General features: G+C 40.8%; 1 protein-coding gene across 2 annotated transcripts in view; it reads left to right on the forward strand.

The window, feature by feature from the left end:
- The window catches only part of UST (uronyl 2-sulfotransferase), a 160626-nt gene that overhangs the window by 132444 nt on the left and 4944 nt on the right, over positions 1-23238 (forward strand). The window lies entirely within an intron of this gene.

The raw sequence follows: 23238 nt of genomic DNA on the forward strand, positions 1-23238 counted from the left end.
ATGAACTGATTGTTATTGCTAGAAAAGTTGCTGTGATATGGAGAAATCAAAGGGAGGGCAGGAAGGATCCCACTGTGTTTTCCATCCAAGAACTGAGAGGAAAGCCTTTGCAGATGTGACCTCTAAGAGCAAAAATTCTGAATAAGAAAAGTGGAAAGAAGTTTGATGGAAGGAGGTGGTGATTTTTGTGCAGTGTTAAACAGTGATTGTCTTGTGCTCTGCCTTTGTTCAATACAAAATGAAAATTAATAATAAGAAAAAAAAAGGTCAGGTGATCTGTACCTTCTAATATTCTACCTACTTCTCAAGAACCATCCTTTCTGGAGAGGGCAGAGCTAGCACTGATAGGTGGAAAGAGGATACACTGGCCCATCTCTTGTGCACAAATACATCTCTCTCTCTCCTACAAGCATCTTTACTCTTGATGTGAGAAGAAAACCAGCTTGGATGAGATTAAATCTAGATTCTCAGATTTTTTGCATCACTTCTTTGCATCTCTTACTTTCTTAAAACAGAATATGGGAAAACTTTGCAGACATTCAAATACTTAAAAACTTTGGAGACTCCAAATATGCTGTATATTCTTTTGCCTCACACTCTAAACCAGCTTTGTGCTTTCCCTAAATAATACTCTGAAAAGGAATCACTACATATGAAAATTTTCTACAGAAAAGGAAAATCATAAGCTGTGCATGGAGGTAGTACATGAAGTTGGACATGGGAAGTAGCTAGCTGTATAACGCTTTGATGGCATGTTTCCATCCATTATGTGGAGCAAAATGATTGTCTGTGTGACTTAAAAAGTTTTGTCCAGAAGGTGGTGTAATCTCCCTGCTTTTTCCGGACTTTCAGGGAAGTTGAACACTGTGCCAATGGTAACAGCACATGCGAAGTTACATTCTGCCTGGGTGGCGTTTTCTTCTTTATCACCCAACATCCTGTTCTGAAAAAGAAAATAGAAGCAGGAATGTGGACAAGGCATTCATTTCTTCTCCCTCTGATGTCTGAACTTTCAAAATTATCTAGAAGAATGCTTTAAAATAATCTGTACACTAAAACAGGCAGTTTATGCTCTAGGAAAAGTGTTTAATTATGTTGTTGTTTATTGTATTGTAAAACAAATTCCCTGTTCTTTGTGTGCAAGAAAGATGGGGAGGGGAAGCCACAGCACATGTCCCAGGGGGATATTTGTTCCCCTTTTTGTCGGTAGCATCTAGGACAGTTCACAAAAAATCTGCTCTTTGGTTTGTTCTATAAAGCTGAGGACAGTGTAAAAAGCTGTAGATATATTATTTAGCTCTTTAGCCATGAAAATAAGGTTTAGAGAGCAGGGACAAAATCAGACTGCCTGATCTGGGGTGCCTTGAATTTAGTGGATGCACCAATCAGTGATAAGCACAATCAGTGGAAATATTCTTCCTTTTTCCAATTCCATAAAAGGAAAATATGTTGTTTTCTGACTTTCAGAGGATTCAAATCCCACTGTGAATAAACCAAGCTGTTTTAAGAATAGGAACTCTTGGAAGCATTTGAGTACTTCTAGACTTTCTCATGACTATTTTTCAGGAGAGCCTCTAGATCTTTTGAAGATTCATCTCAGAAACTAAACTCTCTGTGGCGCGTTCTGCAGAAACAATTGGCATCTCATAACAGCTGCAGGTTTTTATTCTGCTCTGGAAGGTGAAGCCAGCCCAGAGTATGTGTGTGATACATGGGAGACATAACTGTGTGACCAAAAGATTTATCCAAGATAGTTTAAATATCATTGTTAAAATACCAGCAACACTGAAGTTGTGGCAAGAGAGTTTGGAAAGGCTTTCCAAGCCTACAGGGAGCTTGTATGCATCCAGGATCAAGCCTGCTGTACTTACTGTTCCCTGCTAACATGTGCTTTTTAGGTTGGAGTTAGTCCATATGTGCATGGTTATGCAGCAGAACATTTGTTTATAAATGGTCCAAAATGAATGGTGCCTTTTGAGCTGAAAAGTGAGATAGCTAAGAGCTTGACATGGTTACGGCTCTCATCCAGGGTAAATCTGCTCCTTGAGCTTAGGGTGTAGAAAAGAGCAATTTATGGGTCCATCTGCCAAAATTATTGCTGTGGTTCTGAATTTGCCCTGTGTATTGCCCTGAAGTGAAGATGTAATGGAAGGTGAAGTCCCTGTTTCCTTGGGTCATCCTTTGAAAAAACCTAGGTCAAATGTTCCTCTTCTACTAAAGCTTCTAAACACGTGAGCTCATTAGCTGTGACAATTTACAAGGTATTGCAGAGATAGGCTAAGTATGACATAGAATTACTCAGTCTTTCATTTCTCTGTGGTATAATACATGCTAGCTGGATTAATATTGCTGGCTTGGGCACTAAGCTCAGTTCTCGTAGAAAAGGATTTCTGTTAGAGACTGAATCCAGTTTCTTGGCATGCTTGCCATAATTGTTCTCTCTGGTTGGCGTGGTGTTCCCTTGATGCACAGCTCTCGTTGGGTGCTGGTTTCACCTGCTTATATAGGTGGTTCTTTGTGAACCTTTGCAGAGACCAAGCCCATACATCTCTGGCTGGTTTTCAGAACTGCAGGCTGTGCTCTGCAGTCACCTACCTTTTTCTTATTCCTCTCTGCCACCTTTTTCTGGTCATCAGTTGGCGAAGTCTGCCTGAAGCCATTTTATTGTTTTGCATGCTCTTGTCTGTACCTCTCCACCATGAACAGAGTTTTCCCTCTCTAAACTTTCTGCGTAGTGCATTTGTATCTGTAGGTTTATGAAGGCCGAGACTACCTGCAGCTTCATCTTCATCTTCTAGTGCAATTCCAAAAGACTTTAGTCTTCAGATTCTGCATTTCATCCCCCATCTTCATGATGCATGCATTCTTTCAATTTCCTTTCATCAGATCTATTGATGGGCTGTCCAGTTTTGGACTAAACCCACACAGATGTAATTTCATACTTTCTTGGAGTAAAAACAAAATGTATTTGTGGTCTAAACCCCAAGGGGCGAGTCAGCCAAACCCTTGCATCCCACATGTCTAGAATTCATGTGTATTCTCTTGTGTCAGGAGATCATTTTGAAGCGTTGATGCTGGTATCTTTCAAGAAACTATAATGTTTATCTAATAAGTGTATCAGTCACTAAAGATGTTATGGATTTGTAACAGTGCTCCTGCTATTCATCCAAGGTTGCTTCTCTGATGCATCTTTTCAATGTTTCCTGTTCCTAGTATAAAAAAAAAAAAAAAACTTGGGGAAGCAGCATTGTTAAAGCTCTGGCACACAGGGAAAGCTGCATTCAGGTACAGCGTTAATATCTCATAAATAATCCAGGGTCACTGATGACAGGATGCCACAATCTTTTTAATGGCAGACAATTCAAGCTTGCATTGACAGTTCATTCCTCCTTGAATAACTTACCAAATAAAATCATAATGCTATTTTAATCACTAACGTTCCAGCTAAACCTCTGTTACTGTGTATGCTTTTAAAACAGCATTTGAATAAAAATTATAGCAGTAACACTATGCAAATTGCTTCTTCAGCAACTTTGACCTCTCTTTAGGCAGCGTAAGGCATAGTGGACAAGGTGGATGGCTGCTAAATTCCAATTAATAGGCATGCTTCTGGTCTCAGCTACAGTTCCAGTACATTTACACAGGTCTTCGTTTCACCTGCATGGAAACAACTGAATTGCACAAAGTGGCTGAGGCTGGAATATGAGGAACTTCTGTTACTAATAGGTCCATAACAATTCAACATTTGGTTTGATCATGACTCTGTGCCACATTACATTTTCAGGGTTAGCATTTGGGTAGAAATGTCTTTAACTGAAGATACAGCATATCTGACGTAACAGCAACAGTATGGAGCAGATTGGAGCTGACTATTCACTTTGCTTTAAGAAACATAATCATGTTTTCCGTGTTCAAAGAAGTGGTTGTATTTTAACCTCAAACTAATCATAAGTTGTGCCTATTACAGCAGCAACAGAATAGGTTACATGTTCAACTGATGATTCTTATCCTGGAGACACATTGCAAGAGCAATGTGAGTACCATCAGAAAGTATCTTTGATGGCTCTGAAATGTTTTGAAAAATATTAAGGGTAAGGTAACTACAGAAAAGAAGTATAATTAAAGAGATTTTACCTGTAATTTTTGTACAGTCAAGATGAGTAGCCATCCTTAAGGAATTACTTGGGTTTTCACATAATTGTAGCAATTGAAAATCAATTTTTTACAGTGATAAAAATTAGTTGCTATAACAATTAAAATGTTGTAGTAACAAAAATAAGGAAAAGATGAAAGACCATAAATTCTAACAAGTTAAATATGAAATTATAGCAAGGCATTTTCTTGCATGCAGCTTGATAAAAGCATTAAAGTTAATACCAAAAGTTATTTTCAACCTCAACTGACTGGTCTGCCAGAGAGCTGGAAGGAGGGAGACGGTGGGTAGCTGGGAGAGGTGGCAGGCAGGCAGGCACTCTCAAGCAGAAGAAAGCCATCATAGAAAATGTCACTGTACTTACCTTGCCTACAGGTAAAACATGAAGGCTCCATGTTGGACCTATTCTTAGTAATGACGGGTATGAGGAGGTATCAGAGACTGAAGGGTCAGTAGAAAGGGGTTTTATTAAAAATCGGTAATATTAAGGGGAAAGTGCCAGGTGATCCTCAAACTGTGAGTTGTTACCCCTTCCTCACTTACAAATGCCAAACACAGTCTGGGGTCTCTGAGTCCCTGGATGATAGTGGTTCTTCTCTTGAGACTGAAGCATCCCAAGAGTGTACCTGTAAATAGGTAAGTTACTTCCAGAGTGGGAATCATCTGGTCATCCAAAGACCTCTAAGTCACTTTAAGATTACTATGATTACTCTTACCAAAAAAGAAAAAAAAATGTAAGAATTAGTGAATAAATTTCAGCAAAGTGTAAGGGTTGGCCCTTGGTTACAAAGTTAAAAGAATTAAAAACAAGGAAATGTATTAGCAGTGTAGCTCTCAGCTGCTACACGGGAATCCTTTTGGTATGTCTGCCACCATCACTCCTGAGGGGATAATGTGCTCACTCAAGCAGAGCTTCACACCATTCCTCTGCTTCTTCTTCAGAGCCCCTCTGCTGAAGGTCCCCTTTACCTGCCCTGGGGTAGGAGGCTGTTGCAATGCTGCTGAGCTGACCCCTTGCTCTTCCAAGAGCAAGTCTTCCTTGGAGTTTATGCTCCCCACTTCCTTTCCCAGTTGGAATTTTCCAGCCTTTTTGACCTGTCCCTCTTGAAAGCTTGCTTTCCCAGAAGCTGTAGCAAGAGAAGAGGTTTTTACTAAATATGGCTAGGAAGATTCCTTTTTTCTTCTTTTACGTTGTTCTTGGAGTTGAATCACACATTTACAAATGTAGTAGCAACGAGCATGTTCCCCTCCACTTCTCTCTGGCTCATCTTCCCTCTCTCAACCCTTTCTTCTGCATTGCAATCCTATTGTATTCCTTAATTAGCGTGTTATTTCCAGTTGGGCTGCTTTTTCTATCCCCAACATTTGCACAATGGTTACAGCGCTTTAAAAATGCCGTATTATGAGTTGTACATATCTTTTTGGACTAACTCCGAATAACTTTTCAGTTATTCACACATGCCATCTATGATACAGGTAACAGATTTGTTGCTAGAGCAACAAATTTTCTCCTCAGTTTTCTTTCCTCCTTGGCAGTGTCAAGATGCTGCTGTCATAGCCACTACTCACAAAGGATGTTTCTGAAACTGTAATTGCCAGCTCTGCTGTGTGTCCTATCAATCCACAGCTACACTGGAAGAACAGAAGGTAGTTAACATGATTCCAAGTTTTTAAGGGCTGAAATGGTGATCTAGACATCTGCAGATGACAGAATCCCATTTAGGTATGTCTGGGAATTATAAGAAAGAATGGGATTAGTAGACAGTTGAGAAAATTAAATGTGGCTTTTGTAGGGCCTCAAAAATCAGCTAGTTCCTTGAAGGAGTCAGCAAGCACATGGATATAAGATGGCACACATTTGATTTTCATCAGGATCTGTCCAAAAGCTCTTAAGGAAAGTAAGTTACCCAGCTATGAGAAAATAAAAAAAAAAAATGTTCTCCTGAAAGATAGAATTGGCTAAAGTGGTAGGCATTAATTATCTGGTAGTCTCCCCTTACTTTAAAGAAGCAGTGGAGTCCTGCAGGGACTGTGCTTAAGTCTGGGATAAATTTTCTCTTAAAAAGATGAGAATGGGGTTAGAGTGCTCACTGCCAACTTGAAATCACCAGGAAGCAGCGAGAACAACACTTAAGTGTTGTGGTGCTTGTAACAAAGAAAGCAACATACTAAAATTCAGCTTATGTGTAGTTCAGGAGGTCTGTCCTCAGCACTCAGGACTACAGTCCACTCATCTGCTGGGTCCTGGTTTGTGGCCAAGTCATTAGGAAAGTGTACAGATTGTCAGGTAGGTGGGGGTTTTGTTTTTTTCTGCATAGAGAAGCAGTCTCCTACAGATCGCCTGAGTCACTGGACAGCAGCATTTCTATGGCAATGAAGTTTTTATTGGAAGGTAGATCAAGCCATGGCTCAGTTTTTCTGGATAGCAGAAAATGATGACATAGGACAGAAAGGCTGAATCCTGGCTAAATCCTAGGAGCAGCTGAAGGGAAGGCATTCATATCTGAGGTGCTGTCCTAGCTGCAGACCAGAGAGCTCATGCAGCTGTAGTCCTGATCTGCCTTTAATTGCAGATATGTCAGGAGCATCAGTACATACCTGCTCTTGCTCTGATTTATCTGTTCTCTTTCAAGTCCATGTTCAGGGTAGGCAGAAGATGGTGAGGATGACAGTGAAGCCAAACAAAGGCAGTTTTTCTGTAGGAACACTGGGCCTCTTTTGCCAGCTAGATTTACCAGTGAAAGAAAGAAACTGTTGAGATGGGCTCTGGTTTTCTAGCAGTGAGCAGCAGCTGTTTTGGTAGCAGTAGCAGCAGCTCATATAACAAATGTTTCATGATGAATGCAAACAAAAGCCAGCCCTGAAATTCCAGCTCCACTATGTACATATAAAATATAAAACCAGTTCAAAATAACATAAGTACTCAACTTAAGGGATTTTTCCCCCCTCTAAATAAATTCCATATGAGCATTAGTGTTTGGTCTGCTCGGTTCTCCAGGGCTCACCCAGAAAACATTTTTATCATACAAGCTGAGGGCAAAAAGTAAGCATAAAAACAGGCCAAGAAGAAAATACTTTTAAAAGAAGTGCACGTGCAAAGAGGTGTGTGGTTTGGGGGAAGGCTTTCAGAATACCAAACATGCTTACTTGAATGAAATTACTGCTGATGTTTGTGAGTTGGCTGAATTCACTTGCCTCCAAAGTAGGTCTCGGAGGAATTCTTCGTGCACCTCCATGCAGTTCGGTTTCTGAAGATGACTTGTGGTTTTAAAGGCATCTTCGTGTCAGAAGAGTGTTATGCCCTCTAGCATGAATGTCTTTCCAGACAGCTAGTGGGAGGATTTCTGAGGAATGCAAGTTGCTGATGAGTGCATACTCAGGGGAAATGAGGGTATTGAAGAGAAAAAAAAATAATAATTGGAGACTCAGGAGAAATAGAAGAGCTATCCAGGGGGCAGTGCCTTAAATAGGCATCTTCCTGCAGTTGCTCAGTTAGAACAAGTAAACTCGAGCATTTATCCATCCCTCCCTGCTTTGCTGCTTGTTGAAAGCCTGCAGCAGCATCCGTTGTCTGTGACACAGTGCTCCCACTCTGTTCTCAGGCCCTGAAATATTCTCTCTTCACAATCAATTTACTTTCCCCATGGCTTTCCGTGATTCCTCTGTTCTGGCTTCCCTGTAACTATTGGATTACTCAGCTCTCTGTATCGGACATAAAAAGGAACCTTATTTCCTGTGCTATGCTAGGTCAATGGAAAAATGATGTATCCCGATCCCACATCTTTTGTGGTATGAGTCCATACTTTTTGTGTAGTGAAAGTGTTGAATAGGTAATGGTAGTGGTCTGTTCCTTTCCATAGTTTTTCTCCCAGTTGTGTTTTGGAAGGTACATGAATCTGTTGTGTGATTGTGTGATACATCATGCTCTAAGTACATGTATGTGTGTACCTACCTGTAAATCATAACAAGTATTGCACCTTTGGTGTTACAGAGCATGAAAATTCAGGGCTTAGAGCAAAGTCTGTATGCTTGTCCCAATCTCTTTGCTCCCGCTGTTTGACTGTTTTGCTTCACTTACAGTCAGCTACATTATTTGACTTCTTGCTTCTCTTGGAAATAAAGGGAGAAGAGGAGAGGGATAACAAGCACTGTTGCACCTAGGAAAAAGGAGGGTAGGGAGGATTTTTCTTTGTTTCTAGCCAGGAAGAAGTGATAGGTTATTGGGAACACAAGTACAACATTAGGAAAATGTCTCTGAAATTGGATTAATTAAAAAAAAATAAATACATAATAGTAGTTTCAGCTGATGTCAGAAACTCTTGAGGTATATTGGAAATAAGGTTACGGCTGTCACTTGAATAAAGGGCATGATGCCTTACTAAATTGGTAGCTGTTGTAGGATTTGTGTGGGCACACACAAGTCCTTGTGCTTTGCAGGACTGTGCTCCCATTGCTTTCAGGGCATTAGGGAGTGTCAAGGTTTACTGCTTGGGCAGAAGCATGCACTTTTTCTGCCATGTGGATTGAGAGTGGGGAATTAATGTATGGCTGCTATGTAGTATAAATCTCCTAAAAGCTAGTGGAAATTGGACATGACAATAGCGAGAACATAGCCAAAACAAATTAATGCAAAATGTTGAATGAAAATGTTCACCAAAAACTGTTTTAACCTTAATACCAATAAATATTATTTCAGTGAAAATATGAAATGAAAAAAATTTGAAGGGCTTTGTTTTCTTATTTTTATTTTTCAAGTTATCTTCCACTCCCCACTGTCACTGTACGTGCTGTGCCACTTTCACAGTAGCCATGACTGATCTTTGGAGGGTCTTCAGACCCTTACCAAACCTGGTTCACTTCACTGCGTATTGACTTTATTTAGTGTGAGGTACTTTATGAAGAGAAACTGAAGTCTACGTGGTCAGTGAACAGAAACGAACAGCTACTTATCTCTTCAGGAGGTTGTTTGATATCCTCAGTGGCTGCCAGAAGTCCTAAAGCAGGAATATTTCTCTCTTGTGCTGTACATTTGTATAAAGTTGGGTGCAGATGGATGCTGTCAAGGAGCCTGCATTTAGTATTGTTTGTAGGGGCAAGGAAGAGGTATGCTTATAAAAACAGAGTTTATGCTATGCCTTACTAGTGTTCTCCTTGCCTATCCAATAGATGAATATGTGCATGTGACTGCTATTTGAGCTGTTTTGGGGAGGTGGGGGGAAATGTCTGGGTGTTTGGTTTTTTTTTGGTTGGTTGGTTGGGTTGGGTTGGTTTTCTTAGCATCTTTTGTAATATTTTTTTGCTGTGGTGTTTTCAGGAGCAAAGTATATGGCCTGATTCCCTGTATGGCAAAGAAATGCAGTAGAAGATCAGGACTTCTTTGCCAAGAGCAAAAGAGATTGATGAAAAGAAAGATCTACTGCAGTAAAATCTTGGGAACCCCTATGTGGAGACAAAAGCAGCTGCTAGAAGAATGCTTAGAGAATGAACTGCAGAAGGCAGGAAATCTGAGGAAGGAGTTTGTATAGTAAAACTGAAGAGATCTTGAAGAGGGTAAAGTGTGGCAGGATCAACTGGGGCAGAAAGCAATGATCAAACAAACTTGCTTGGATGTTTGGCAGTGGAGTAATTTTGCCAGCTGCCTGCTCTATGTTCTCTCCATGGCTTTTTTTGTATGCAACCACGTGTGAGGTGTGTCTCTGGTCTTGCCCTGTCCATAGCTCATGTTTCACTGCTTGAAAAGACCTCGATCATTTTTTCTGCACTGAATCCTAGTTCATAGTGACTATTGTTTGTCCAGTTTCACCATAAAGGTGTCAGGTAATAGTGATTTCTATGTCTTTGTTAGGGTTATTGTTTCAAGATTTGTGGATCCTTCAGGTGTTGTTTGTTTGTTTTTGTTCATTTGTTTGTTTTTCTCTCCAAATTCTTATCTTAAGCATTCCCCTTCTGAATTTAGCCCAGTCAGATGTAGTGGTAAGTTCTGGGTGCCTGTGGTGCCAGTTAAATACCAGTAGAGATAGGGTATAAGCTGGGAATCCTGAATGCCAAAGAGCGCTTTGAAGAGGTCGTGGTCTTTCCTATTTTGGGGTACTCAGTTTAGCCCATGATTCTCTATGCTAAACCAGCTGCTTTTCTTTATGGACAGATTTCTCTTGTTCAGATTATTTTGTTTTATTTGCCAATGGCAAATGATTCTTTTCAGTCTGCATGGTGAAAAGGGTAAGATGAGTGCTGTTGGTGTCCAAGAGCTTGACAGAAAGGCATTATCCTGAATACCATCCAGATATACAAGTATACTCATCCTGATATACCAAGAATAGCTCCTATGGGACTGCAAACCCTTTTCATAGTCAATCATTCCTGTCTCTTATTAGCTGAAAATAACAGGTACAAATTGCAGCTTTGCCTGTTTGGTGCAGCTATGCCACTGCTGCTGGATGATAGCAGAAAACCTGTCAAACTTTTGCAAACAGCTTACCAAAATGTCAGCCCAGTTCATCTAGAACTTCTAACACCAGAACAACAGTGAAGTTGCAAAGCATATTTTTTTGTGTATTGAATTTCAGTATTTACTTGGCACTGCCTTCTGCTGCTGGTAGAATATAGCATGTGGTCCCCTGCTAGCTCCAGTACTTTCTGCAGTTGCAGAATACATTATATAGCCTATTTTAAGTGCAGACTCACTATTTAGCCAAAGGTTCTGCTTTGAATCGCTGACAATTATTTTCCTTGGTGCATGTTTTTGCAAGCTGCTTGTAGAAATCAATGGTTTGAATTCTTGTTTAATTCAGCTATTTAATTTACAGTCTGTTTCTGTTACCCTTCCAGACCACATCTTGGTGTACATCCCACTTGTTCAACAGGTTTTATTTTAACATAAATAAAAATGTAGAGCATAGACATTTCACATCTCATGCACAGAAAAGGAAAAACTCCAAGCCCCATGCATCTTTTTATACTGTATACATATGTGTGAGCAATTTTGTGAAGAAACAGCACACGATACATTGGTATATTTTTTTGGCAATTGGCAGTGCCAACCCAACATTTTGATTTCAAAGTGGAGGCAGAACTTACACAGATTGCCATTAAAATCAAAGGAAGAATCTAGTGCAGTGTCCATAAATCAGAGCAGACAGGCTGGATAATTGAAGACAAAAGAAGCACAACAAACATATTTTGATAAACAGATGGTGGACACTTTAAAGCATTGAAACTCAGTTTAATTTTTCCCATGCTACGTAAATAGTCCTTTCACTTCCTTCAGCCTCGTGGTTTTTCATTTCCCACTATTACTCTGAGCAAATGAAAAAAAAAAAAATGTAGTTATGTTTATGGGGACTCTGTATTTGCTCAGTTTAGGGATTTTAGTTTCTTCAGTAAATGTACTTAACAAAATTAAATGCTCTAGGCATATGCCAGAAATACTTTCAGCCACTGTGGCAAGCAGATGGATGAAATGTCAGCTGAATATGATGTGCCTGGGTACCATGTTTGTTCAGAAAATGATGACCATAGCCACTGGCCACACCAGCGAGGAATATATTTTTAAAAGACCTCAGAAGCGCAATTTCATAACCCCAATGCTTATAGGAGAACTTGGCCTTTGTTTAAACACTAAACTTGAGAGTTTTGAAGAGTTCTGGGACCCATATACTCAACACTAAGAACAAATCTGATTTTAACCTGATTATACATGCCTTGGTGTCCAAGGGAGAACTGAGCCTGAGTCAAAGTGTGGGCCTTATGGCCCTCTTGGCATGTGTAAGGGCATGTGCACATCCAACACAGTAGGTGTCCCTTCCATGTAAACTCACTCCAAGTCTCCCAGAGACAATCTCTTTGGGTTTGAATGGGCCATTACAAGGCTCCCTTGATTTTTTTTATTTTTTTTATTGTTTCTGTTACTGTGGAAACCCTGAATGTGTCATCCTCTCCGATATGTTTTCCACAGAACTTCATTAAAATCCAAGCATTTATTCTTCTGATAAGCTTAACAAATAGGACTTGGATTTCATAGATTCAGAATCCACTAGGGATGGGAATTTTTCTTATTTTTTAAGAAAGAAAAAAAGAATATTAATATTTTGAGGATTATCTGTTGAAAGTGGGCACTGAATTATTAACTCCCATATTTAATAACATTTTCTATGTTACTTTACCAGATAAATTAAATTCACTTGTAGGTGCTGCTCGTGGTTTTAGGATTAGCCAATGAAGTTGAAGAAACCTCTTGCACTGAACTGCCTTTGTTCTTAAAGTAAAAGAAGTATTCTCAGCCTGTGCTTCGGGACAAGCACTATTTCAAATCTATGTTAAATCTATGTCTTTGCTTCTGCCTCTTACGTATGAAAAATGTTGAAATTATTTATGTTGTACGTGCTTTTAACCACAAATCGCAGCGTTTTCCTTGAGACCTCATTAATTATTTGTAGCTTTAATCGCACTCTGTCAAAATGTGTCTAGCAGAATTAGAGCAAGTACACAGCAGGAGCAATCAAGATGGTCAGAGATGTGGCATGGCTTTGGTAGGAAGAGAAATGGCAGGCCACCATTCCAATACTCAGCAGAGTGACTGAGTAGATACTTCATCTTATCCACTGTGCCTGTTACGTGTGTGAGTTATATGTGTATTTTAAGTTTCCTAGAGAAAGGTGTGACAGGTTTGCCCACACCTGACAGCAGCCGCTTTTACTCTGGAAACGTAAATATCAGGTAAACGATAATGGCAGATGCACGTTGGCAGCTAAGCACAAAGGTATAAGCATTCACATGGACATCTTTATCAAACTAACTCTTGTTCCCGTCTTCTCTTGTTTCTTCTAACATCTTGGCATAAAACCTACGCCCACTTTTCATTTCTCTACATATATATACATTCTCTCGTCTTATCTATGTCTTGCCTAAAACATTCTAATTTATACTTTCTGATTTGTTTGGCATAGAGGGACTTGTCAAAACTACCTCATCAATGTGATAACTGGGAATAAAATCTCTTCTCCTGGCAGTTTTCATGCTAGAGCCTGTGGAGCCTGTAGGAGCTGAGCTCCGCTATTCTGGCTTTGCTCTCGAACGAAAATTTGTGATGTCTTTGTTTTGAAACATCAAAGATGACAGGGCTGCCAGTACTCAGGTGGCCCCAAGTTGCTGAAAATTTGAAAATTTGACCTCCAAAGAAAGTACAGAATAGTGGCCCTATCTACGCTGCCAAACGTGCAGGGTGAAGTGAACCTTTCAACTTGTGTTGGAGTGACCAGCCAAACACAAAAAATCCAAGTGGTGACATGAGTGCCGAAGTGCTAATATGAAGTCAGAGATAACCCCAACTGAAGTTACTGCCTTGGAACCATGCAGAAGAACGACTGGAATTGAGGGACTGGGAAAAAGATCTATGTTCTCAGAAAGGCTTTACACAGCCATGCAAGACTATGCTGGCTCCCTGCAGGACCCTGCCTGCATGTGGCAGAGCTGCCTCACAGCCTATGAACCTCTCCTGGCTCTGTCTACCAAGCCTTGCAAAGCTGTTAGAGAGCTGTTGTGACTCAGAACAATTCTCATACACCCTGTGTCATCCTGCCTTCTCAAGCCCAGTGCTACCATTATGTCTTTTTTTTAAAAGAAGATGATAATGCAATTTTCCTGCTTTCTCATGCATGTTATATCCGACATTTTTTTATGCATGTTTGAGTCCATGAGAGGACATGGCCCATGATGCTGACTCCCTGAGGAGAACTGATGTCCCTGTGTCAGTGGGTGTGCTGGGGCAGTCTGGGTTCAAGTTAACTTTCTACATAACAGCCTGTGTAGTGCTGTGTTTTGGATTTGTGGCTAAAAGCATTGATAACACACCGATGTTGTGTTGTGGTTCTGGAACAGAGCTCAGTAAGGGTCAAGACCTCCTCTTTTCCTGACTCTGCCCTCTCAGCCACTAGGCTGGGGGTGAGCAAGAGCTTGGGAGGGGACACAGACAGGACCACTGACCCAGACTGGTCAAAGGGATTGTCCATACCATGCAATTTCATGCTCAGCAATAACAACAGTAGAGGAGGAAGAAGAGAGGTTTTGGCTATTGCTTAGGGACTAGGTGAGCTACTAGTCTAGCTGTGGGAGGTGCTGAGTGATTTCCTTTGTATCACTTTTTTATTTTTATTTTTTAATCCATCCATTGAACTGTTTTTATCTCAACCCAGGAGTTTTCTGCCTTTTTTTCTTCCTGTTCTCTCCCTCATCCCATGGTGGGGGCCATGGTGGGGGGAGATAGCAAGTGGCTTTTGGTGCTTGGCTGCTGGCTGGGGTCAACCTACCACGAGGTTTTCTCTTTATCTTGATTCAACTCTTAACATTGCATACCTCGTGAGCAATGTTGGGGACCTGTGTTTCACCGGTCTTGAAAATTGCAATGTAGAAAATGGCAATCTTCTTCAACAAAAGCCTGGTTTGATGCAGCTCTAGGGTTCTTCTCAGTAGCCTAGCTCCTTCTCAAAACTGATTTTTCTTGAAGGGTTCTCGTTAATTGCTGTCACATCCTTCCTGTTTTCTCTCCCATTTTGTACTCATTTGGAGGTGTTAATGTTTACATGTGCATACAGAATATAGAAATAGAAAAATACAGAAATACAGAAATAGAAGAAGACAGTAGGTCATTTTTCTCCTGTTTTCTTAGGCACAAAGGAAAGTTTTGTGCAGTATAGCCTTAAAGCATGGTAGTCATTATGTCAGGGCTAGTATTGTCATTAAATCAAAAAAAGTGCAGTCATCCTGGAAACTTTGATACTAGCCAGTCTCTCTTATGCTGGAACGAAACTACTGATTGAAATACTACAGACTCAAGGCAATTTGCAGGATCAAGTACAGAAGTAGTGGCTTTTCATACCATCTAAATCTCCCATTCTGATTCATGTTTTCATAATACTCAGCTAATTCCTTTATCCTGCAATCGAGTTGAGGCTACTGAGAATATACTTCCTGTAAACAAGGTGATGGATGGCAGGACGATGTGACCATGTATCTCTTCCCCTGTCAGCACAGTAATGCGAAATGCGAGTTGAATTAAAAGGGATCATTGAGCAAACTCTGTTTCCTCAATGGGTTGCTCTCATGCTGACACACAAAAACAGTCAAGGTGTGCTGGAACGGATCACACAAATCTGAAGATAGATGAGAAGTGCTGCAGCGGAGCCTGTCTCTGCTACTGGCTGGTGCAGATGTACACGGAGGCCTTCTCCAGGAAAGACCTTGGTCTTGTAAGTATGTGTCAAAAATGCCATTTCTCCACTTCAGGAGGAAAATCTATTGCCTGTAATACAGAGCAAGTACATTCGTGTTTAAATCCTGATGGTCCTCAAACAGCATCTAAGCACTGAAAAGTGTCCTGTATTAATTTATTTTAACCCAGGCAGATGAAAATCACTTCTTGAGTTGGGGCCTGCTTCCGAAAGCTCTCAGACACATGAATAATTGCTGGGGGAAGTCTCCTGCAAGAGCTCACTGAGACATTACATCCTGTAATACAACCTCTGAAGTAGCTGACATCACTCAAGCACTTCAGTGCTCAAAGTCAAGTGGCTTGCTTCAGACCTAGAGCTTTTTCTGCCCTTTTCAAGTCTTCTGCCCTTGGATGCGACTGGGCTCTGGAAGAGGAGGTGCTGAGGGTGGCATGGATAGCCACCACATCTCTGCGTAACCTCTGCAACAGCATCTCCCTCAGGGGTTTTGGGGAGGAGGGAGACCTCTCAGCCTGTGGGGAACCCTGAGTGTCCCATGTTCTCCATCACAGACCATGAGATGGCAACAAGCCCAGGTGTGAATCCACCTTCACTATGTTTTAACAGCTTTGTGAAATCCAGTAGGAGCTTCAGTCATTGTGAATTCCCTAGATAGCTAAATGCCTGCCTTCCTTATCTGGGAGAATCTTTAAGGTCTGCTAGGAGCAAGGAAATTTCTGCTATCTTTTTATGAGTGAGGACGCTTGTCCTTCACATAAGCGTACTAGGGCAGGCATAGAGGGGCGTAGTGGGACACCTGGGGCTTCCTGGAAAGAAGAAAGATGCATTCTTGTTTCAGCAGCCTTATGGCTTTAACCCTGTTGAGACATTTCACTTTCCCTTCTAGCCTGAGAGGTAGACAGTCAAGACGTTCCCTCTATGGGAAAGGCATGGAGCGAGAATTGCATTAGCCACACTAGGATTTCTCTTCTCTCTCAGGACTTTCAGTTAATATAATTCCCCTTATTTTTAGTTTTTGCTCTTGCTGAAACAAGTCTGCCTGTGTTAAACAACGGGCCCTTTTCCTCGGTTTTGGCCAGAGGAGGAAGCCTTTGTCCCAATACCCTGGCGGCTGGCCAAGGCAGTCAGGCTGTGGGCCAGGAGGGGGTGAACTTGAAAGGAACAGTGTGTTGTTTCTGCTCTTGTAGCATTCTTCCTTCTTCACTAGTGCCTCAGCCCCTGGCCGCCTTCAGTTGCTCATTATACACAAAAGAATCTAAGGGGAAAAGAGAGAATTTTCTCTTGACCTTCTTTAACTTTTAATAATAAGAAATAAAGCAATTTCAGGGCTCTGAGTTGCTTGTGTGCAGACACAGTTAGGAGAAAATCTTCTTAGAACCAGCAGCCTTCTCACAAGGGAGAAGAGAACTGGCACCTTCTTTTTTTCTCCATTTTAATAGCCACTTGCATACAGTATTGCGTATCTTCCAGCCCCATTATACCATATCAGTCGTGGTTTTACCTTGGCAATGCATTTTTTTTATTGGCAATTACTTTAGCTCTAGTTAGCATTTTTGCTCTAGTTTCTCATTTCAGTAGTTATTCTCATATAAAGCAATAAGCAGTCATATGTATGCACTAGAAAGGTGCAACACTTAGAATTAATAATTTTTAAGATCATGTACTCAAACTTTTATTTTAACCTAGTGTTTGTTATTTCACAGTCCCCCAGGGCCTGATATTGCAGGGTGGTGACCCCTGGGCTTTGAACAGCCAAGAACTGAAAATGGTAGCAAATTAGGTGTTCAAAATGTTCTTAAAATGACATTCACTTAGGTGTCTCAAAAGCACTCAGAAAAGGCTTTCAGAAGTGGTGCTGCAGGCTTGGAAGCTGAGACATGCAAGACTTTTGAAATCTGCAGCTATAAAAGTCTTACACGGACCACTGGAGCATTTAGCTTGGCTTTTTCTGTGCTACCAGCCACACAATTTCTCCTACAGAGAGATCAGTAACTGGAATTGGTTAAGTTATCCAGTTCTGATGTAAAAACACCAAAATACCAAGGGCTAATCAACTGATTTTATTTTTTTTTCTAGTGATTAATCACCTTCACCACTTGAAAAACTGTGCTTTATTTCCAGTTCATATTTCTCTGGCTTCAACTTCCAACCAAGAATCTGTAGTTTTCTTACCATGAAAGTACGTGGATGCTGTAAACAAGTCACCTCTCTATCTTTTTTTGGTCAGCTGAACAGAGCAAATGTATCTTCTTTCTCTAAAGTCCTCCTTCCAACCCCGGTATTCATTCCGAGGCTCTTTTCGTATCCTGTCTGATTTAGGATGTGGTTACAAAGCTGAATGCTATATGCCAGTTGCACTCATCAATACTATATATGGAAATAAAGACACCTCCACCTCACTCCATCCCACTTAGACACTGTAAGCTTGCTCTGCATGCCTCTTCCAAGGCTTCCTTTTTGTGGACACAAATCACACATATCGGTCTACTGTGACTTGAAGCACAAAGGCGAGATGCCCGTTCAAGTTGCTCAAGTCTCAGGCTGTATTTCTGTTTGCAGATTTTCTGTGTTACATATCTGTGGTGTAGCTTTTCCTGCTCATGAACACAGCTGAAATTTGTCTCGATCACTCCAACTTTCTCTTCTCTCTGAAAAAAAAAAAAAAAAGTTAATATTGGTAGTATCTGCCTAACCTACTATGTAACAGTGTTCACAAGTGATCATCTGTAAGAAACTATTTTTAAATTGTGGTTTTGTCAGATTGTCAGGTTGACTGGATTCATTCAGTAATACTTATACAGCTATAAAAGATATATTCAGAATTTCATATGAACTGCAAACCTAGCAATTCTCTCAGCAGCTTGAACTAGAGAATCCTGGCATTTCCTCTGCAGATGACTTTGGTTTTGGCACCTCCAACCCTGTCTAGTTTCAGCTCAAAAGTTGCTAAACAGCAGTAAAAGTACCTGACCACATTCTCATAAGAATTTGCCTCTTCGCTCTACCAATGGGGGTTAATTTTCAACTTTTTTTTTTTTTTTTTTGGTGTGTGTGATAACTTATCTTAACTGGGAATGCAATGCATAAATTGAACCAAAGAAAAGGAGTCTCTTAGAAGATCCTGTTGAGATTTGTTATCTGATTGTGTGTGAGATACAGCACGTTTCCAGGCTTGGGCGGCACCACAGGCAGAGCATACAGGAGAGTCAGCTGAGGTGTCAGCTGGAAATGCACATTGTTGTATCCACAGCTTTGAACGGGTAGAGACATGAGCATAATACTGTGAAAAGTTTCCAAGAGGAGAGTTGGAGACTTCATGACACATGTAAATACTTTCTAGCTGGAGAAGAGACCTCAAAGAGTGGTGTCTGTTTAGAAAGTATGGAGAAAGATAGATATTTGTGTTGTTGAATGTGCTGTAACGCAAGTGTTTTGTAATAGTGATATGATGCCTTTGATAGCTTAAGCGGTATTACAGAGCACTGTTGGATACATACCACTGTTACTTTGTCCAGTCCATGGCCAGACCAGTGCAGTGTTTATCTCTGCAATATATTCCTAATATGTGTTACATGCATACAACGGGAAGATATTTCTTTTGTTGATTTGAGCCTTACTGATGTATTTCATACATTTATGATTAATATTTCCTTTCCCTTTTATTTTCCTTTCTCCCTCCTCCTTCCCTTTCCTCTTTCCTCCTTGTTCTGGTTTTGTCCCTTGCCTCCTTGGTGTTTATATCCTTCAGCTTAAGTAATTGTTTGATTATGTGTCTTTCAGAATGCCTCTGTGAGCCGTTCCTGGCTAATCTCTTTTTTGGCATTCCTCCATTTTTCTCTGCTAGGTTATCATTCTCTGAGCTCCCTGCAGTTTGTCCATGTTACTGTTAATAAAATTATGAAATTATGTTAGGTTAACAGTGATATTATTCTTCCCTGAGGTTTCCTTATACATTGTAGTGGTAACAAAGTAGAAACAGAACTGCTGTGATGTCCCACCTGGTTCAGACGCTCTCATAGACAGTCAATTTGCAGTGTCTGAACTAATTACAATCTGGTGTATTTGCTCCCATGATCCCTGCTTGATAATAAGGACGTCAGATTTGCCTAGGACCAGAGATGTCTGAAGTTTGGGGTGTTTCCGTACCTCCAGATAGCTGTCTTTTCACAGAGATACGTATCTGACAATTAAGAGATGGGCCATTACTGTGTGCCAATGTGGTAGAGTTTTCTTTCTAATCCTCTGGAGCTGGGAATTGTCTCATGCCATGAAGGAAACACAGCAATTAAGATAAAAATACTGAAACAAAGCAAGTATTGCTAGTGAGCTTAGTGTAACTGTCTTCGGTACACACACAAATGTTTAATCTTTATCTAAATGTTGTTAAATTTTACACCTTATCTTGTTAATGAGATTAACTGAGAGGAAGAGAGCTAACTTCTGTTTCTGGTATGACCCCCGGTGCATACAAGCAATAAGGAGGTTAATAAGAGGGACTTGGTGTATTTCAGACAGAGCTAGTAGATGCTGTGGGACAAATTGTTGCCTATTTTTTCATCAGCTTCCCGTTTTAGTACCCATCACCTCAGCTGGTGACTCGGAGAGGTCTGCACCACCCCAGCTCGGTGTGGCCATGGGCCGCTGCCTGCCTCCTCCACCTGGCCCAGGAACAGGCCCTGCCCGAGGGAAAGACCAAACAGAGGTATTTCCTCTGCTTTCGCAAAAACATCATTTCCCTGATGCCCTTCGAGAGCTCAGCAAAAATTTAAAGTCTGAAAAAGTGGTGCCTGAAAATGTTCAGCTGAGCTGCAGCTAAATACTCTGAGGGGAGATTGCCCTTCACACAGCCACCAGAGTCCTGTTTTAGTGGCTCGTTTTTTTCACTCGTTTGAGTGGCACACCAAGCAGAGGCCCTCGGTGGTTTGTACGTCATGCCCAACCACAGCGACACTCGTTTCTTTCCATTTAAAACCATGGAGAAGTAGGTATGTGCTGCAGTTCAGCTGTGTGCAGCCGAGACGGGGGCCTCCCTGCGTGGCTGCAGGAAATGAGTTTGCTCTATCTTTGACAACCATCGTGTTCACTCAGTCCTGGAGCAGCAGAGCTCAGGGCAGCGTTTTTCCACCTTCTGCTTACCCACAGCTGGCCCAGGCCTGGTGTGCATGGCCTGGCCTGGCCCCTGAGGCCGCTCAGCTCCCCGCAGCTCTGCTTAGCTGGGAGCAAAGCTTGGGAGTGCGCACCTCGTGGTAGAAAGCACAACTCATAAATTCTCTTTGGAGGTAGTCTTTAGGATCATTTTGTCTAAATATGGCAATCCAAGGTTTTTCAAGCCACAAAATTTAAAAAAAAAAAAAAAAAAAAAAAAAAAACCTCCTTCCCCTACGGTTTGGATTACTGCATTACTGCAGTGAGTAATGTCAGAGTTCTTAATTAAAAAGAGAAGAAAGGAGAAGTGAAAGTGGGGAAAGTAACAGTAAATATTAATCACCTGGTAACCCAGAAGAATTTAATTTTCTTCACCCATATCTGTGTATCAATTTAGTCTTCACCACGTTAATTCAAGGAGTGAGCAGGCAGTACTGGGAGGTTTGGTTACTGTATAGTACATTCTTTTTAGTAATTTAAAAGAACGCCAAAGCAAACACAGTTTAAAAAAATAACCCTAAAAAGTAAATGGTGTAGTTTGTTGCCCTCCATATGGTTAGCTGTCTCAAAGGTCATAAAATGGGGTCCTTTGGTGGGACAGCTGGGTTTATGTAGCATATGCAGATTGTTATTTTGGCTTTAAGCCAAATCTACATAATTTTTCCATCTTGCTTATACGATGAGAAGTGGTTAAGGTGACTTCAAGGGGCAGTTCTGTGATTTCATTCATATTTGTATTAAAGAGCCTTTCAAGTATATTTAAGATTACAAACCAGTCTAAATAAAATTCAAGTGTAACAAAAAAAAAAAAGTAAACTTGTTTTATCAAAATGCTAAGCCTGAAGTCCCAACTAGTCCTATCTAACAAGCAGCATCTCACAGCTACTTAAACGCTGCAGTTACTGATAGTTACACTGAGAGGCAAACTGAAAGGAGACAGAGAATATACATTTCTCCTTTCAGAGCATGTGCATTTCTGTCTGTATATATCAATATATGCACATAGGTACGTTCATAGAGCACAGAATAATTGCACGCATCCAGATACTCTATGTCATGCTTACTGCAATTGCAAAGCTCGGGCAAATTCAGCTTGAGTGTATTTAGCTGCTGGCTGGCTCTCCCCCGGCGGTGCCTGCCTGCGAGGGTGGCATGCAGCACCTGGCTCTTTGGCCGAGCTGGTGCTGGCGGGCTGCTCCTGGCCTGGCACAGCACCAGTAAGCCACCCTTTGGCTGGTCCCACCCTGTGCTGCTCCCCCCCCAAGAAAACAGCCCAGCTCTTTTCACCTTGTCATCGTTGGCAGCACTCCTGGGCCGAACACAAGTGCCTCTCTCTGCTGGAAGGAGCAGCCACCAAAGGGAGCTGGTGCCTTAAGAAGTGGCTTTTCCCAGTTAGAGTCCTGGAGGGACCGTATAAATAAAGAGCTTTCTCCAGCGATGTAAATGGTGTTTTCTGTAACAGAAATAACCTACGTAAAATAAAAATGCAGTTGGCAAGCAGTATAAAGGCTTGAACTTAATAAATGAAATATTTAGTAGTGTATATTTGCTGCTGAGTTTGTAAAGAAAACCAGACTGCAAAGCTGGTGGAAGCTACCAACTAAGCACCAGAATGAGGAATTTTTTGAAGTGCTAAATCATCATAAGAAGACAGCTCTTGCTTTCTTTCTTACCCAAGGACAGGCTGAGTACAGTGTCCTTCCTTGAACGCATTTGTCTAATGCCCATCAATGACAACATGAACGAATAATTAAAATTTTAAAAACATGAGACCTTTGTTAGTCTATTTCAGTCTATGGATGTAGGCAGTGTAGAAGAGAATAAGTTCTTGACCCCATTCATTAGCTTTTTACGCTAATGCCAGTTTTAAATGCAAATATTTCATGAGCCTTCCTTTACGCTTTTTCTTATCTAGACAGCATATTAAAGATCACCCCCCGATTGTTTTTAAAGTCAACTTCTATGCATTTTAATAGTTTTACTCCTAACTAAAACTATACAAATTGACAACCTGTGAACAGTCAGTAAGTATAGATCATGTCACCGGTACTGTTGTAATTAAAGAACAAAAACTCTGTACACTAAGCTGTTTAATTATTTAGATATATGAGTAAAGACATCTCAGTGCCAAAAATTATGAAGTTTGGTGTAAAAGCTCCATTTAGTAACAGAACAGCATGTTTTAATTGTCACTAAATAATGAAAACCATTATTCCTTTAGAGAAGGAATTAAAAGTACAAATGCAAAATAAAATCAATGTTTAAATCATTTTTTTGTGATTTATAACCACATTAAGTTTGGTAGACTAGTCAACCTGTTCTCTTTTTGTATAATATCCATTACAAATTGCTGTACTATAATTGGTAAGCAAAAATGAGAGGGAAAATACCTCTTTCAGATACATTTTTTTTCTTCTGCACCAGATGTGTTCACATAATAAAACCAAATGAATAGGAGAATTTCCAGCCCAGCAGCACTTGCTGTCTTGAGTCTTGCTGTCTTACTCTTTGCTTACATGGCAAGTCCCATTCATCTTGCCTAGCCTGGACCAAGGGGTATTTTAAGGCTATTAGGATCATTTCCATGGGTGTCACTTTATATAAAAGTAACACACGAACTTTGCTGGATTGGAGCACTGTGTTTTCAGAAAAACTGATTAATGACAGAGGCTACTGCTTCATCACTGTAACATTCATCTCCACTTCTTCTTAAGA

Source organism: Aythya fuligula, chromosome 3 (genome assembly GCF_009819795.1).
Source record: "Aythya fuligula isolate bAytFul2 chromosome 3, bAytFul2.pri, whole genome shotgun sequence".
NCBI lineage: Eukaryota > Metazoa > Chordata > Aves > Anseriformes > Anatidae > Aythya > Aythya fuligula.